The sequence below is a fragment of the Mustelus asterias genome, unplaced genomic scaffold, assembly GCF_964213995.1.
Source record: "Mustelus asterias unplaced genomic scaffold, sMusAst1.hap1.1 HAP1_SCAFFOLD_76, whole genome shotgun sequence".
In the NCBI taxonomy this organism is placed as follows: domain Eukaryota; kingdom Metazoa; phylum Chordata; class Chondrichthyes; order Carcharhiniformes; family Triakidae; genus Mustelus; species Mustelus asterias.
Window position 1 is genome coordinate 308,730 of NW_027590135.1, and position 14,870 is coordinate 323,599.

Sequence of the window (14,870 nt, forward strand, 5' to 3'; positions counted from 1 at the left end):
CAATTTTCAGTGGAGAAGAATGAGCAAGGATCGTACTAAAACATATAAGATTCTCAAGGGCTTGACAGTGTAGATGCTGACTGGGATGTTGCAATGTGTAGGGGGAAACTGGAACTAGAGGCACCGTTTAAAGATCAAGCATCTCCAATTTAAGATGGAGATTAGGAGGAATTACTTATTTTAAGGGAACCTTAATTTTTGTTATTGAATAGATTCAATCTTGAGTTAGACAGATTTTTGAGCTACAAGAGAATCAAGGGTTATGGGGACAGGTACTGAAGTGGAGTTGAGGCCACAATCAGATCAGCCATGATCTTACTGAATGGCAGAACAGGCCTGATGGGCTGAATGGCCTTCTCCTGCTCCTTTTTCTTATGTTCTGGTAGTGTGTGTGTGGGACTAACTCCTTTTCTCAGTCTCTGTTACAGTTTTCAGTGTGGAATTAACTCAGTCTGATCCTGCATTTCAATGTGGAATTGATTCTCTGTCCAACACTTATTGTATGTGAGTGTGCAATGTTTCTTTAACTGTACAAGACACAGTTAATGATCTTTGATCAGAAGTGTTTTGACCCTACTGCTCTCAAATTTACTCAGAATTAAACCCATCACTTTCTCCTGCTTCTACAGACCAAAGTCACCCAAACAAAAACATACCTTCACAGAAACTGAGGGGCCGAATTCCAAAACCAACATCCAGCTTGATTCAAAATCGCTCTTAATTTGTCTATTTCAGGCCTCAGTTTTCTGAGCAACAGCTGCAATAATTCACAGGTGAAATCATGTGGACGCTGGACATCTGAAACAAGGTGAAAATTCTGGAATACACAACAGGTCAGGCAGCATCTGTGAAGAGAGAAACAGAGTTCATGTTTCAGCTCACTGACAATCAGCCTACAATAAACTACTTGCTGATATCTGCTCGTGGCGGTCACAGTTCCCACATGAGGAGGTAATGGTGTAGTGGTATTGTCACTGGATGAGTGACCCAGAGGTCCAGTGCAATTCAATGGGAACTGATTATCACCTCAGCACAGTGTGCAATTTGAGCTCAATTAAAATCTGGAATTAAAGGTCTAATGATGGCCATGTTGTAAAAACCCATTTGGTTCACTGATACCCCTTTAGGAAAGGAAATCCACCCACATGACCTGTTCTGGCCGACCTGTGACTCCAGACCCACAGTATGTTTTTGACTCTTTAATGCCCTCTGAAATGGCCTAACAAACCACTCAGTTCAAGGGAAATTAGTGCAATAAATGCTGGCCAAGCCAGTGATGAACACATCACATGAATGAAAACAATTCTCTGCACCCAGAAAGCGCTCTATCCAACACACTGACTTGCCCAGGCACTGAGAGTGGGCATGCTCCCCAGGGGCACCCGCGGGGCAATCGGTGCTGGAACTTTCCCCACTGCCACTTGTCTCCCATTCCACCAAGCTGCCTGTGTCCTTTTGAAGTTTCCCACTTTCCTCCTCACAGTTGCCAATGCCTCCAAGTTTGGTGGCGTGTGGAAATGTTGAGCTTGTGTCCTGTACACCAAGGTGTGTGTCATTAATATATATCAGGAAGAGCAGGGCTCCTAACACCGAGCCCTGGGGAACTCCACTGGAAACCTTCCTCCAGTCTGAGAAACAACCATTAACCACTGCTCTCGGTTTCCTCTCACTCACACTGTTCCATATGGGGCGGTGAGGATGGCCTCGCTGCACCATCCGCTTCATGATGCCGCTCCCCCGGCTCCCTCGCCGCACGTCCGCCGGACCCGGGCGCCTCTGCTCCGACCTCCGGCTCGGTATTACTGCGTCCACGCGCGACCCCGCTGAACTTCCGGGAACCGCACCGCGCATGCTCCGCGCAGACAGACGGTTTCCGTGGACGCGGCCGAACGGCAGCTGCGCCGTGCGGACCATTCTGAATGAGATAGACCGTATTCACCCGCGCGCTGCATCCTGGGTTAATTATGATGTGGAATGCCGGCGTTGGACTGGGGTAAATACAGTAAGAGTTTTAACAACACCAGGTTAAAGTCCAACAGGTTTATTTGGTCACAAATGCCATTAGCTTTCGGAGCGCTGAAAGCTAATGGTATTTGCTGCCAAATAAACCTGTTGGACTCTAACCTGGTGTTATTAAAACTCTTCCTGGGTTAGTTACACTGATAGCCAAGTTCCGCACACATGAGAACGGCCTAAACCGGGATGTTGGATTTATGTCATATCATCAGTAACCCCCACAGCTTGCCCCTGGTCTTGCATAATCTCACCAGCTGTTCTGTCTGGAGACAATACACATCTCATTAACCTGTGTTTAATGTTCCCTCCAACCACATTATCTGTACCTTTTAAGACCTGGCTGGCTGTAGAGATTTGCATTCTAATTAGTATTCTGTAACTTGATTTCTGTGTCTGTGCACTGTTGGAGAACAGAGACCACTCCATCTGACGAAGGAGCAGCAAGCTCTGAAAGCTTATGGTATTTGCTACCAAATAAACCTGTTGGACTTTAACCTGGTGTTGTGAGACTTCTTACTTAGTTACACAGGCCACCATTACATTGAATAAAACAGCACAAGGAATTAAATTTAAACCCATCAGCATTCCGAAAGAGATTTCCTCGCCCTTTCGTGCAATACTTCCTCTTATCTAAAATACAGCCTCAAAATGTATTCCTATCCTTATTTGTCCAATGACATTTTGAATTTACTTTTCATTCTAATTGGCTTCTATTACAGGCATCATATTCAAGATCACAGCAATTTGCTGCCCAATGTAACGACAAATGTGTTCCCTGACGGTTTTCTTTGTTCTTTTATATCATTCACAATGAACCCGTGCCAGTGGTTCACAGAAACATTTTCTTTCAATTTACTCCATTGAAACTGATCACGACTTTACTCACCTCTCTGAAAACTCCTCTCAACCTTCGTACTGACTTCAAACGGTATGAATGCAGGAAGTATGAATTTAGTTTCGAAGTTCTGTAATTACATAACAAGTGAGCTGCTGCAGAGACAAACAGTTAATAGCAAATATTTCAGATCAACATCTGCCCATCAGAACTGTCTGAAGTTAGAAATGTAATACATTACAGGCAAATGGAGAGGAGAGGGGCTCATGTGAAAAAGAATGAAATGGAATATCTGTGACATGCACAGATGCATTAAATAATAAGAATTAGTTACACAGTGAAAGGGATAATCACCAGATACATAAAGTAAGAAAAATCTGAATGGAGGAGAGGTGCTCTGAACACCAGGAAAGACCCAGGACAGAATGATCCATGTGAGAGTGAGATGCAGAATGAAAATGGCAGGTGACTAGAAACTTTTATCAGAAATTCATCATCATTGTGAACTGATTGGAAATGCTCCACGTGTGGGACATGGGAGCGACACACTTGAGAACCCTGCCAACCACAGAGCGGTGAGAGGATTGGTTGAGGAAAGGGAAGAACTATCAGAAGTTCCTGAATGGAAGGCCGCATTATCTTTCCTCACAGTTCAGTGTCTATATGCAGGAGAATTAGCTTTTGCAACATTATATTTTTTCTAAAATTTCACTGCTAATGATGTGCTCTGCATTGGTAGATTGAATGACTGCTTTGTGGAACATCTCCCATCAGTCCAGAAGCATGACTCAGATCCAATCCTGAACGAGAATCCCAAACCTAAATAAAGTAAACTAGGAAGTTATGAGAGGTGAGTTTGCTAAAATAGATTACGGATCAATAGATTCATAAAATGGCATAACGGTCGATAGGCAATGGCTAATATTTAATGTTTCATATTTAAGGCATAGTTGTATGTAATGAAAGAGTTATACATTCCTTTCTGGCACGTAAACATAACTGGAAAGTGGCCCAATCATGTCTTACAAAATAATTAAATAGTATTGGATCCAAAGAAGAATATGAGATTATAAAAGTGTGGAGCATCAGTCGGCCATTTGTCACCTCGAGCCTGCACCGCCATTCAATAAGATCATGGCTGATCTTTTCATGAACACTTTACACAAATGATCAGTGGGTCCATTCTCCTTTGTCTGTGCCTCCTGACAGTCCTGTTCTTAACACCCGTTAGAAAGAACGCATTTCTCCCGCAGGATAATGTTGTGTTTCTGCCCTCTCGTTAATCTCGGTTCGCTTCCATTCGATTCAAATCCACAGAAAGTAAAGAGAGAGAGAGTTATCCTCTCTGATACCTGTTTGATTGTCAATTCACAGAAAATGAGCCAGATGTCGAAAAAAAGCCGTTAGCGCGAGCTTGTGGCACAACGGTAGCTCGGCTGACCCCAGATCCGATGGTTGCGTGTTCAAATCACATCAGGCTCACGGCGCTTTACTACAGTTGGTCTTTGGATTTTGTCTCTGGGAAATTGATTGTTTACAATTGTGTCCGAAATTATAAATTTCAAATTATGATAAAATGATTTTTTAGGTATACTTCCGGTTTCCACGCACAGATCATATTTTAGCATTTTGCAACCTTAAAGCAAGCCCATGGTCCGAGATGATTCTCGGTGTCAACAAAGTGGACAGCGAAATGGTGATGATTTAACCTGAGGATTCACAGCTCAGGCGGGGAGCAAGGCTGAGAAGGCGGGGCCTGTATCAATAATCTCAACCGATACGGGAATTGATCCAGAGCTGTTGGTTGAATCTGCTATCCAGCCAACTGAGCTGAACCTGTGACAAATGCGCTGTATCACCCACGGTAAGACAAATCAAGATGACGAAGCAAATTTACTGTCAAGAAAACCCTGATATGCAATTGGACAGCAGCGGAATACGTCTTTTTGATACGAGTGAGAATACAATAGCAAAGGATGGTTTCGATCCAGCAACTTCTCAGTTATTAGCACAGCACGCTCCCGCTGTGCCACTCTGCTCCGAAGCGCGGTCGCTTCCTGCCTATTACTATTGCGCGGGAGCCAGACAACTATTGGTTGAAATCAAGAAGCTCACCCTGGCGGGCGAATAACACGTAACATCACCTCGAATGTAACAGATAGAGAAAGACACACAGAAAAGCAGTAAGAGGCTCTCAGGGCACACACACAATAACAGACAGAAAAGGAGCCGAGAAAAGCAGCAAGATACTAATTATTTATGAAAATGTGTTTTCTTTTATACAAAGATAGGCCCTGGTTTGAAATGCATTTCCTGTGACTGTTCTCTCCGCTGCGGAACTGGGACTCTGCCGTTGACAGATCTTCACTGTGGTTCTTGTCAAATTCTTCCCTGTTGTGTAAATGTGTTCTCGGTTGTGTAAATATGATCAGTCTTAAGCAGAAGTTTCCTCTGTTCTGTAAAGGTGTTGCCTGTGGTGTGAAATGTTCTCTGTTGTTCTGTGAAGATGTTTTCTGTGGGAAAGCAATCGACGGGAATTTCAAGGCCGCCATTACTGAAACTTGCTTTCAATTCCAGGTTTATTTAGACTGAATGGTCTACTCCTGTTTCTGTTTTCTATCCATATTTCTATGTCTTAAATCAGTGAATTTAATTTCACCAGCTGCCGTGGTGGGATTTACTCCCTATCCCCAAATATTAGTGCCCAGTGACCAAACCTTTCACCCCTGTAAACAAAAGCAGTTCATTCAGTTCATTATTAAACCTCTTCCTGAGGAGATTTGAATTCCCGCCACAGAATTTCAATTAGCCGATTGATACAAAGCATTTTGTTCTCGTTGGGAACATCAATAATTTATCCAGATCAAACAGATATTGTGGAACAGTTCGAATTTAAAAATACTAAGATGAGTGAGAATTAAATGAACAAAGTTACAAGGAAAGGAATCTGAGAAAGCTCCTTGCAATGTTTGGAAGGAACAGTGGATTGCAGTTAACGGGCGAGAGCTCGGTTTCCAGGAGATTCCACCAGATTTCTGTATAAAGCGACCGGGCTTGAACCCGTAATTTTCAGGTAGCAGCACTGAAAGCACTGGAAATTAGACACCTCATCCGTTAGGCCACAGTCACTTTGATGGAGCATGTGGAATATCCCTTGTTCCAGTCCTGTTCAGGCCCCTCTCCCGCACCTCTTTTTCTGTTACATCTTCGACTGTATCGGTGCCGCTTCCTGCTCTCGTCTACAGCTGGAACTTTTGCTTCCAATTTCCACCCTCGCTCCTTCACATGGTCCATCTCCGACACTTCTCTAACCTTCCTTGACCTCTCTGTCTCCAATTCTAGATAGACTGACCGCCAGTAATTAAAACCCCACCGACTCACACGTCGAGTAACGTCAGAAGGATATAGATAGGCTGGAAATTTGGGCAAAGAAATGGCAGATGGAGTTCGATCCAGATGAATGCGAAGTGATGCATTTTGGTAGAACTAACGTACGGGGGAGCTATACGATAAATGGCAGAACCATAAAGGGTGTAGATACGCAGAGGGACCTGGGTGTGCAAGTCCACAGATCCTTGAAGGTGACGTCACAGGTGGAGAAGGTAGTGAATAAGGCATATGGCATGCTTGCCTTTATAGGACGGGGCATAGAGTATAAAAGTTGGGGTCTGATGTTGCGATTGTATAGAACGTTGGTTCGGCTGCATTTGCAACATTGCGCCCAGTTCTGTTCGCCACACTACCAGAAGGACGTGGAGGCTTTAGAGAGAGTGCAGAGGAGGTTTACCAGGATGTTGCCTGGTATGGAGGGTCTTAGCTATGAGGAGAGATTGGGTAAACTGGGGTTGTTCTCCCTGGAAAGACGGAGGATGAGGGGAGGCTTAATAGAGGTGTATAAAATTATGAAAGGCATAGATAGGGTGAACGGTGGGAAGCTTCTTCCCAGATCGGTGGTGACTTTCACGAGGTGTCATAGGTTCAAAGTGAGGGGCGGGGGGCGTGTGGGGGGAGGGGGGGCGTGAGGGGGCAGGGAGGTTTAACACGGATATCAGAAGGACGTATTTTACACAGAGGGTGGTGGGGGCCTGGAATGTGCTGCCGGGCAAGGTGGTGGAGGTGGACACACTGGGAACGTTTAAGACTTATCTAGATAGCCACATGAACGGAGTGGGAATGGAGGGATAGAAAAGAATGGTCTAGTTTGGACCAGGGAGCGGCGCGGGCTTGGAGGGCCGAAGGGCCTGTTCCTGTGCTGTATTGTTCTTTGTTCTTTGTTGAGTACAGATCCTGATACCCCGCTCCCTGTAAGGACCCCATCCCCATTCTCCTAGTTTCTTCACCTCAGTCACAACTGTTTCCCTGATTCCTCTTTCCAAAACGGCACTCCTGACATGGACTCCAACTTCCTGAATCCAGGATGCCTCCACCCGCTCCCTCGGCGTTTAACTGGGCGGTGAACCGTGTCCTATTCATGTCCTCACACCCTACACCTCCCAGAGCCACGATCCGCTCCCAAAATACAAAAATAAAACTGCTATTCTTATTGTTTTCTTTTCCATCACTTCACTCAATATTTTGTCGATGCCTTCACGAAATCCAATAGGAATGGCAACCAGTTTTCAAGAAATGGCTGAAGAGAAGAAACAGCTTTTAACACACTCGCTGCGAGCAGGGTTCGAACCTCCGCAGGGAAACCCCATTGGATTTCAAGTCCAACGCCATAACCACTCGGCCATCGCAGCTGTAGCCACCAGCTCACTTACCAGCTTATTAATAGCTGATTCCCTCAAGCTTTACCGTTGAATGTTTTACCAAAGAATGAGACGCTCTCCGTTGCGTCACAGAGCCACACCTACATCAGTTACTTCCCATCCCCATATGGGAATTTCTGACGTTGTCGAACAGACACATCAAAAGTTCAGCATTGGGACATTGACTATATTTCAAAAATACTTTGTTGTCAGTGAAATATTTTGGGGCGTCCTGTGGGTGTGAAAAGAGTTACAGAAAAAAACTCGAAAAGGACACAGACAGCTTGGTGGAATGGGATGACATGTGGCAGATGGAGAATGAGGTGACGCGTTTTGGTGGGAAGACCGTAGTGTCAATATAAAATGAAGCGTATAATGCCAAAAGTGGGTGCAGGAACAGCGGGAAATGTGTGAACATGTGTTGAAATAATTGAAGGTGACAGGATAGCCTGTGAGAACCGCACAGTATCCTCGGATTTAAAACGAAATCAAGACGTTGATGCAAATTTATTGCAAAGAAAATGCAGATGTGCTATTAGATAGCACATTGGAAATTCTCAACCTTGCCCCTCGCCTGAGGTGTGGTAATCCTTAGGCTAAATCACCACCAGTAAGCTCTCCCCTTTGAGAGGAGGAGCAGGCTCTGGTCATTTGCGACTACAGCGACTTTACCTTTATATCTGTGTCATACTCTTTGATTTTATTTGATTTGATTTATTATTGTCACATGCATTAGTACACAGTGAAAAGTATTGTTTCTTGCATGCTATGCAGACGAAGCATACCATACATAGAGAAGGAAAGGAGAGAGTGCACAATGTAGTGTTACAGTCATAGCAACTTGTAGAGAAAGATCAAATTAATACGAGATAGGTCCAATCAAAATTCTGATGGCAGCAGGGAAGAAACTGTTCTTTAGTTGGTTAGTGCCTGTCCTCAGACTTTTGTACCTTTTTCTCGACGGAAGCCGGTGGAAGACAATATGTCCAGGATGTGTCGCTGCTTGATTAAACTGGCTGCTTTTCCAAGGCAGTGGGAAGTGTCAATGGATGGGGGGCTGGCTTGCGTGATGAACTGGCTTTGTTTATGACACTTTGTAGATTTTTTGCGGTCTTGGACAGAGCAGGAGCCAGACCAAGCTGTGAGGCAACCAGAAGGAATGCTTTCTCAGGTGCATCTGTCTGTATTCAGACTGTGTTTTGCATTATCTGCTGCTCAATGAGGATTGGGATCTTTCTGATTTGATCAGTTGAACTGTGTGTGGAGAAGTTACTTGTTCCGACTGTCAGCTTCCGGAACTGAAACATAGTTTGTAAATTAATTCTGCATCTGTCAATCTTTGATACTGCAACTGAGTTTCTGTATCCCCTCATTTTGAATCACCGATTTATTTTCTTTATTCATTCCTGGGATGTGGGTGTCGCTGGCTGGGCCCGTAATTATTGCCCATGCCAAATTGCCCTTGAACTGAGCGGCTTGATAGGTCACCTCAGAGGGCAGCTTAGAGTCACCAAAGCTGCTGAGGGTCGGGGGACACATTCAGGTCCAAACCAGGTAAAAATTCATTCCTGAAGGGACATTACTGAAGCAGTTGTGTGCTTTTAAGACAATTGATTCATGGTAATCAGACTTTTAATTCCAGATGTTTTTATTGAATTTTATTTTTATTAAATTTCACCACTTGCCGTGGTGGTGGTGGTGTGTGTGTGTGTGAGGGAGAGAGAGAGAGAGGGAGGTTCTCACATAATCAGTCTGTTTGTGAGTGTGGATTAACCCTTTATATTCCCTCAGAAACACTGTGATCCCCTTGTTTTTGTGAATTCCTGAGAAGCACTTGTACCTCTGAGACCCTGGTGGTCGGGTGGAGGGTGGGGTGAGGGTTGAAGGCAATGCCGCAAGGTGCTGAGTGTGAAAACAGCCGATTTTAAAGCATGTGTGTTGGAAAGTGAAGAGTGAACTTGTCTGTGTGAAGATCACAGAAAACCTGTGTTATGCGTTGCGTCCAAGAGACAAGTTTTGTGTTGTCAGTAAATGAACTCCTGTAATAAATGCACAAAATCAGAAAGAGGAAATGCTGGAAATATTCAGCGGCTCCGAAAGCTGCTGCGGAGAGATATTCCTGTCGCCAGGATGTAACTCTCCTATTGGATACTCCACGTTGCTCAGATGTTACAATCTCAACACCTTTGTGTAAGGAACAGGTGGGGCGGGGATTGGGTCTTTGTTAATTTGAGCAAACAGAGCAATGCAGCAATGAGAAGCTCCTCAGTTTGGGGAAGGATGGAACTCAGATCCAGGCTGGGGTTCAAAAATGGAAAAAAACACATCGAGTTTTAAATGTAATGGCAATGAAGATGGAATTCAAATCAGTTTGTGCAGAGGTTTTGTCAATGTAGTCAGGATGGCCGGGCGGTCTAAGGTGCTGCGTACAGGTTGCAGTCTTCCCTGGTGTTGTGAGTTCCCATCCCACTTCTGACGGTGATTGTTTTCCTTCGGGAGGCACCATCCAAACCCAAGAAATCTCTCACCGAGCAGCACAAGAGCAGCAGATGCTGAGGAACAACGACCACCTGGAAGTTCCACTCCGAGACGCACACCATCCTGACTTCATAGAAATCATAGAAACCCTACAGTGCAGAAGGAGGCCATTCGGCCCATCGAGTCTGCACCGACCACAATCCCACCCAGGCCCTACCCCCACATGGAACTTGGAAACATATCGCCGTTCCCATGGCTGGCTCACAATCCTGGAACTCCCTCCCTCACAGGAGTATATGTGCACATACAACACATGGATTGCAGTGGCTCAAGTCTGAATTCATCGCCAATTACTCAAAGATAAGTAATTTGGAGAATAAATGCTTCTCGGGCCAGCGGCACACATATCCCGTATGAATGAAGTATTTTTTAAAAAATCACCTCGTGCCACAGAAGGAGCACATCTGCCTTCAGAGCAGAAAACTGTGTGTATGAATCACATCCTGAACACGGCTAATTTTATACCAGATGCGTGCCTGAAAACAGTAAGTGGAACCAGCTCACGATAAACCACTCAATGTTGAGTGGAAGAGTGATGTGTGTGATTCCGTCTGATGTGCTTTCTTTTGTGAATTCCTGAGGAACACTTCCCCTGAGACCCTGGTGGGCGGGTGTCGGGGAAAGGCGGATTTGAAAGGTTTCCAGGGAAATCGGTGCAGTCTTGATGGGCCACTGTGGGATTCAGTTATTTTTCTTTCATGAATCGATCTGTGGAGAGAGAACCGGTCATTCCCGTGAAAGGTCTGCATCTGAAATGTGAACTATCTCTATTTTCACAGATACGTTCCAGATCTGGTGGTATCGCTTTTTTCACAAATATGACCAGGTCTGGCACGTATTTGCAGTATTCCGCTCTGGCAGGAGTAGCAGTATCAGGCTCTGTGGCTTAGTTGGTTAAAAGTGCCTGCCTCCTAAAAAGACTCGATCCTTGGTTCAAATCCCAGCAGGGCCTTATATTCCTTTCTAGTGATATTTGCAACAGCGCAAGTTACAATACCTAAGTATTTTTATCATCTTGCAGCAAAAAACATTTAATCTGCAATAAACCCAATGCTGTAAATTCTAGTTTTCCATTTTTTTCTCAGGAAATTTCTAACACAGTCAAATGGCCTTAGAATCACACAATCCCGACAGTGCTGAAGGAGACCATTCTGCCCATCGAGTCTGTCCTGACTCTCCGACAGAGAATCGCACACAGGACCTATCCCTGCTGCACCACACACCCACTCTGCTAATACGAACACCTTGGGGACCAAGGGGCAATCTAGCATGACCTGCTCACCTTTGCACTATGAGAGGAAACCGGAGCATCTGGTTTCCTGAGATAACTTGCCTGGGTGAATGCAGCTTGAACAGCACTACAGGCGTTTGGCACCATCCAGGACAAAGCATCCCAATTCATTCGCTTCCCATGCATAAAAAATCACTCCCTCCACAACCGACGCACAATGGCAGCAGTGTGCACCATAGACAAGATGCACTGCAGCAACTCAGCAAGACTCCTTTGCCAGCACCTTCCAAACCCACGACCACTACAGCCCAGAAGTACAAGCGCAGCAGACACATCAGACTAACACCACCAGGTTGCAGGGCACTGATATTTATTTATAGATTGTAGTTATTTATAAGTTGTTGTTGTGTCTGTGTGTACTTTAAAATCTTTATCTTCCAAAAGAAGCGAAATATCTAATTGAAAAACATGTTACTATTTCTAACCCAACCAGCGAATGTTGTGTCGAACTTTAAGAAAGGCCCTGGGACTTGCGATTTATTTTCGAGTCAGTGGTTTCCCTGGGAGCCGAGTAAACAGAAGCAGCATGGAGAGATGGCAGAGCAGGAAATGTCGGTGCCGAAGCTGAATCACATCAATGAAGCAGCAAACTGTTTGCGACTAACCTGATCCAAAATCCGACTCTGTTGGCTCTCAATCCCACAACCTTTGAATGGCTGACTTGCCATTATTTCGAGGTCCAACGTGCTATCCATTGAGTCACAGAGCCGTGTGCTGGAAGTTCACTTTACTTGTCCATATATGGATTTTTGACAATGTGGAAACTATTGGTCAGTTCAACAATCTCATAGTTCAAATGTCAAGGACTGTTAAGAGCGACTTTATTGATTGCAAGTCATGTTGAGACATGTTGTGTCTGTTGAAGCAGCTGTTTTTGTCCTCTATACAGGAAATCTGTCCATCACAGAATGATCCTCCCTCTCTCTCTTTCTTATTCTCCTGTACAGCTTGGAGTCAAATCTCGCAGGTTTGATAGTCGGGAGACACATTCTACTCTACCTGTCACAGGGCTGATCAGAACCCGTTCCCTGCTCCAGTTAAACACCTGCACAGAACACAACACAAAGCTGGAATCTGGAAATCTGAAACACAAACAGAAAATGCTGGAAATGCTCAGTAGCTGAGGCACAACTTTTGATTAATGGAGATTTCTGTAAAACAAGATTCTGAAGCACAGCACAGCTGCACAGTTTAAAGTTTCCCTTCATCCACAATGGATGCTCCATTCTATGATTTTGAACAATTCAGATTGATCATCTGCATTGTTATTCTCGTCGCCACAGCCTGAAAACCACTTCAGGCATTGATGTCACCCTTGGATTTTAAATTTGTAAATCCATTCTCTATCTTTTAAAGCGACTATTGAAACTGTATCCATCACCCGCTCAGTTCTTTGTGAATGAGAAGGGGAATTGAGGATACATTTGGATAACTTTCCTTTGACTAAATTTGTACCGGAGCATGAAGGCGGAAATCACACACAGCACGTCATGAAACTCACCCGCTAAACATTGAAAGGTGACAGTGTTTAATCAAGGGATGGTTCTGTTTATTCATGTATTATTAATGGAGAATAGAAAAGTTGGAACATTATGCAATCTGGGCAATACAACTGAACAAAGTGAAACACATTGGGGACTGGGCAGGATAACCCTGTTTGTGAACAGAACTCCCACTTAACTGATGAAGGGGCAGCGCTCCGAAAGCTAGTGGCTTGTGCTACCAAATAAACCTGTTGGACTTTAACCTGGTGTTGTGAGACTTCTTACTGTGTTTACCCTAGTCCAACGCCGGCATCTCGACATCAGGATAAGCCTACCATGGGCAATGGACAAAGTGGAGGTGAGAAGTTGACTGGCTTGTGAGACGGAGCAGGGAGACATTGCAAGGTGAAGGTACATAAGAAAGTGGGAGTGCTAAATGTTTAATGATCACTGTACAAGTCGAAGGTGCAATGCAGACTGCAGGCTGGATATTGAATGGGTTCTGAAATGGGTAAATAGACTGTGGAATCTTCGCACGGTAAAGGTGCAATAGGGATTAGGAAGGGTAAAGGTGAACCCTTTATTTTATTTCACCTCTCCTCGATCTTCGGACCAAACTGTATCACTTCACACTTCCTTACATTAATTAAAATGCATCTGTCACGTGTCTACTCATTCCACCAGCTTGTCTATATATTCTTGAAGATTATCAATATCCTCCTCACTAAAGTTCATAATATTTTCAAGTTTTGCACCACTGGCAAATTTTGAGATTGAAACCTGTGCACCCAGATATAGGTCAGTAATATATAGCAAGGAAAGCAAGTTTCTCTCTATATACCGTCCCCAATCATAAATAGGGTAAAACTTTGTGTAATATATGCTTTAATAGATTTGTACTAATAGTTAAACTGTTGCTTCATGAAATTCTAACGATGCTAAACAACAATGATTCAAAATGCCACTTGGTTCAAAATAAAATGCCTCCCGGCACTGATACTTTCACTTAAAAAGCCTCGCCTTGCTGATGTATCAGGATTTAAATGATGAATACAGAGGGAAGCAGCGTACTGGTAGATTTCAAAATGATATGGTCAACAGATTTAGTATTTCTAAATTCCTCCGTCCAGGTTCAATATAATGTGAAAAATTCTTGTCTGTTGTATCTAAACTTCAGTCTACCAGAGTGTGCTGACATCTACTGGCCGCAATACAGAATCGCAGTACAGCGGAAAAACGCACATTAACTGTCGCTGTTGCAGAGACAGATCAAACAGGAATTAATGATTGGATGTCAGTATTAAATCCCAGAGAGAAATCAATATTAATGTACTTTCCCATGTAGTCAGTATAACTTGGAGTTTTCTATTACCTGGAGCAGTTGAGTCGACTAGCATCGATGAACTAAAGGGAAATCTCGGAAATGAGACGATGGAGAATGAATTTCAGAGATAAGCAGATGATGTTACATTGAAGATTTTGAGTAGAGGATCGTGTGAAATCATGTACTAATTACTACAAATGGCCCGGTTTCAATTAGGTATCTTCCATGTAGAATGTGTACAGATTTTCGAAGTCTCTCAGATAGATTTATAATGAATATCACACACATTTGTCACACCAGATACAGAGCAATACAGAAAGAGTCCAACACTCCTACCCATAGAATCTTAGAATGGATACAACAGAGAGAGGGAGACCATTCGGCCCTTTGTCTGTGTGCTGGTCTGTGCAAGAACAACTCAGTTCATGCCTTTCCCAGTCCTTGTCTCAGAACCCTGCAAATCCTTTCACTTCAGGTGCTGATCCCATTCCCCTTTGACAGCCCTGATTTGATGCTGCCTCTGCCACCCTCTCAGGCAGCGCATTCCAGGTCCTAAACACTCAGCGCATTAAAAACCATCCTTATTTCCTCTGGCAATGGGAGCAATATTTCTTCATCTACTCTTCTTAGG

General features: G+C 44.1%; 1 protein-coding gene and 1 non-coding gene across 3 annotated transcripts in view; both read right to left on the reverse strand.

Moving 5' to 3' along the window:
• LOC144483578 (uncharacterized) overlaps positions 1 to 1,822 on the reverse strand; it is a 210,062-nt gene extending 208,240 nt beyond the window's left edge. The window contains exons 1-2 of one of the 2 annotated variants that reach the window (XM_078202211.1): positions 1,675 to 1,822; positions 657 to 845 (exon numbers count right to left, since the gene is read on the reverse strand). The gene's annotated coding sequence lies outside the window, so the exon portion shown is untranslated. The remainder of the gene's footprint in view (positions 1 to 656; positions 846 to 1,674) is intronic. The other variant, XM_078202212.1, reaches the window with a different exon arrangement.
• A 5,689-nt stretch (positions 1,823 to 7,511) lies between these two features.
• On the reverse strand, positions 7,512 to 7,593 carry trnas-uga (transfer RNA serine (anticodon UGA)). The gene has a single exon. It is a non-coding gene; the product is annotated as a tRNA-Ser (tRNA).
• Positions 7,594 to 14,870: the final 7,277 nt, after the last annotated feature.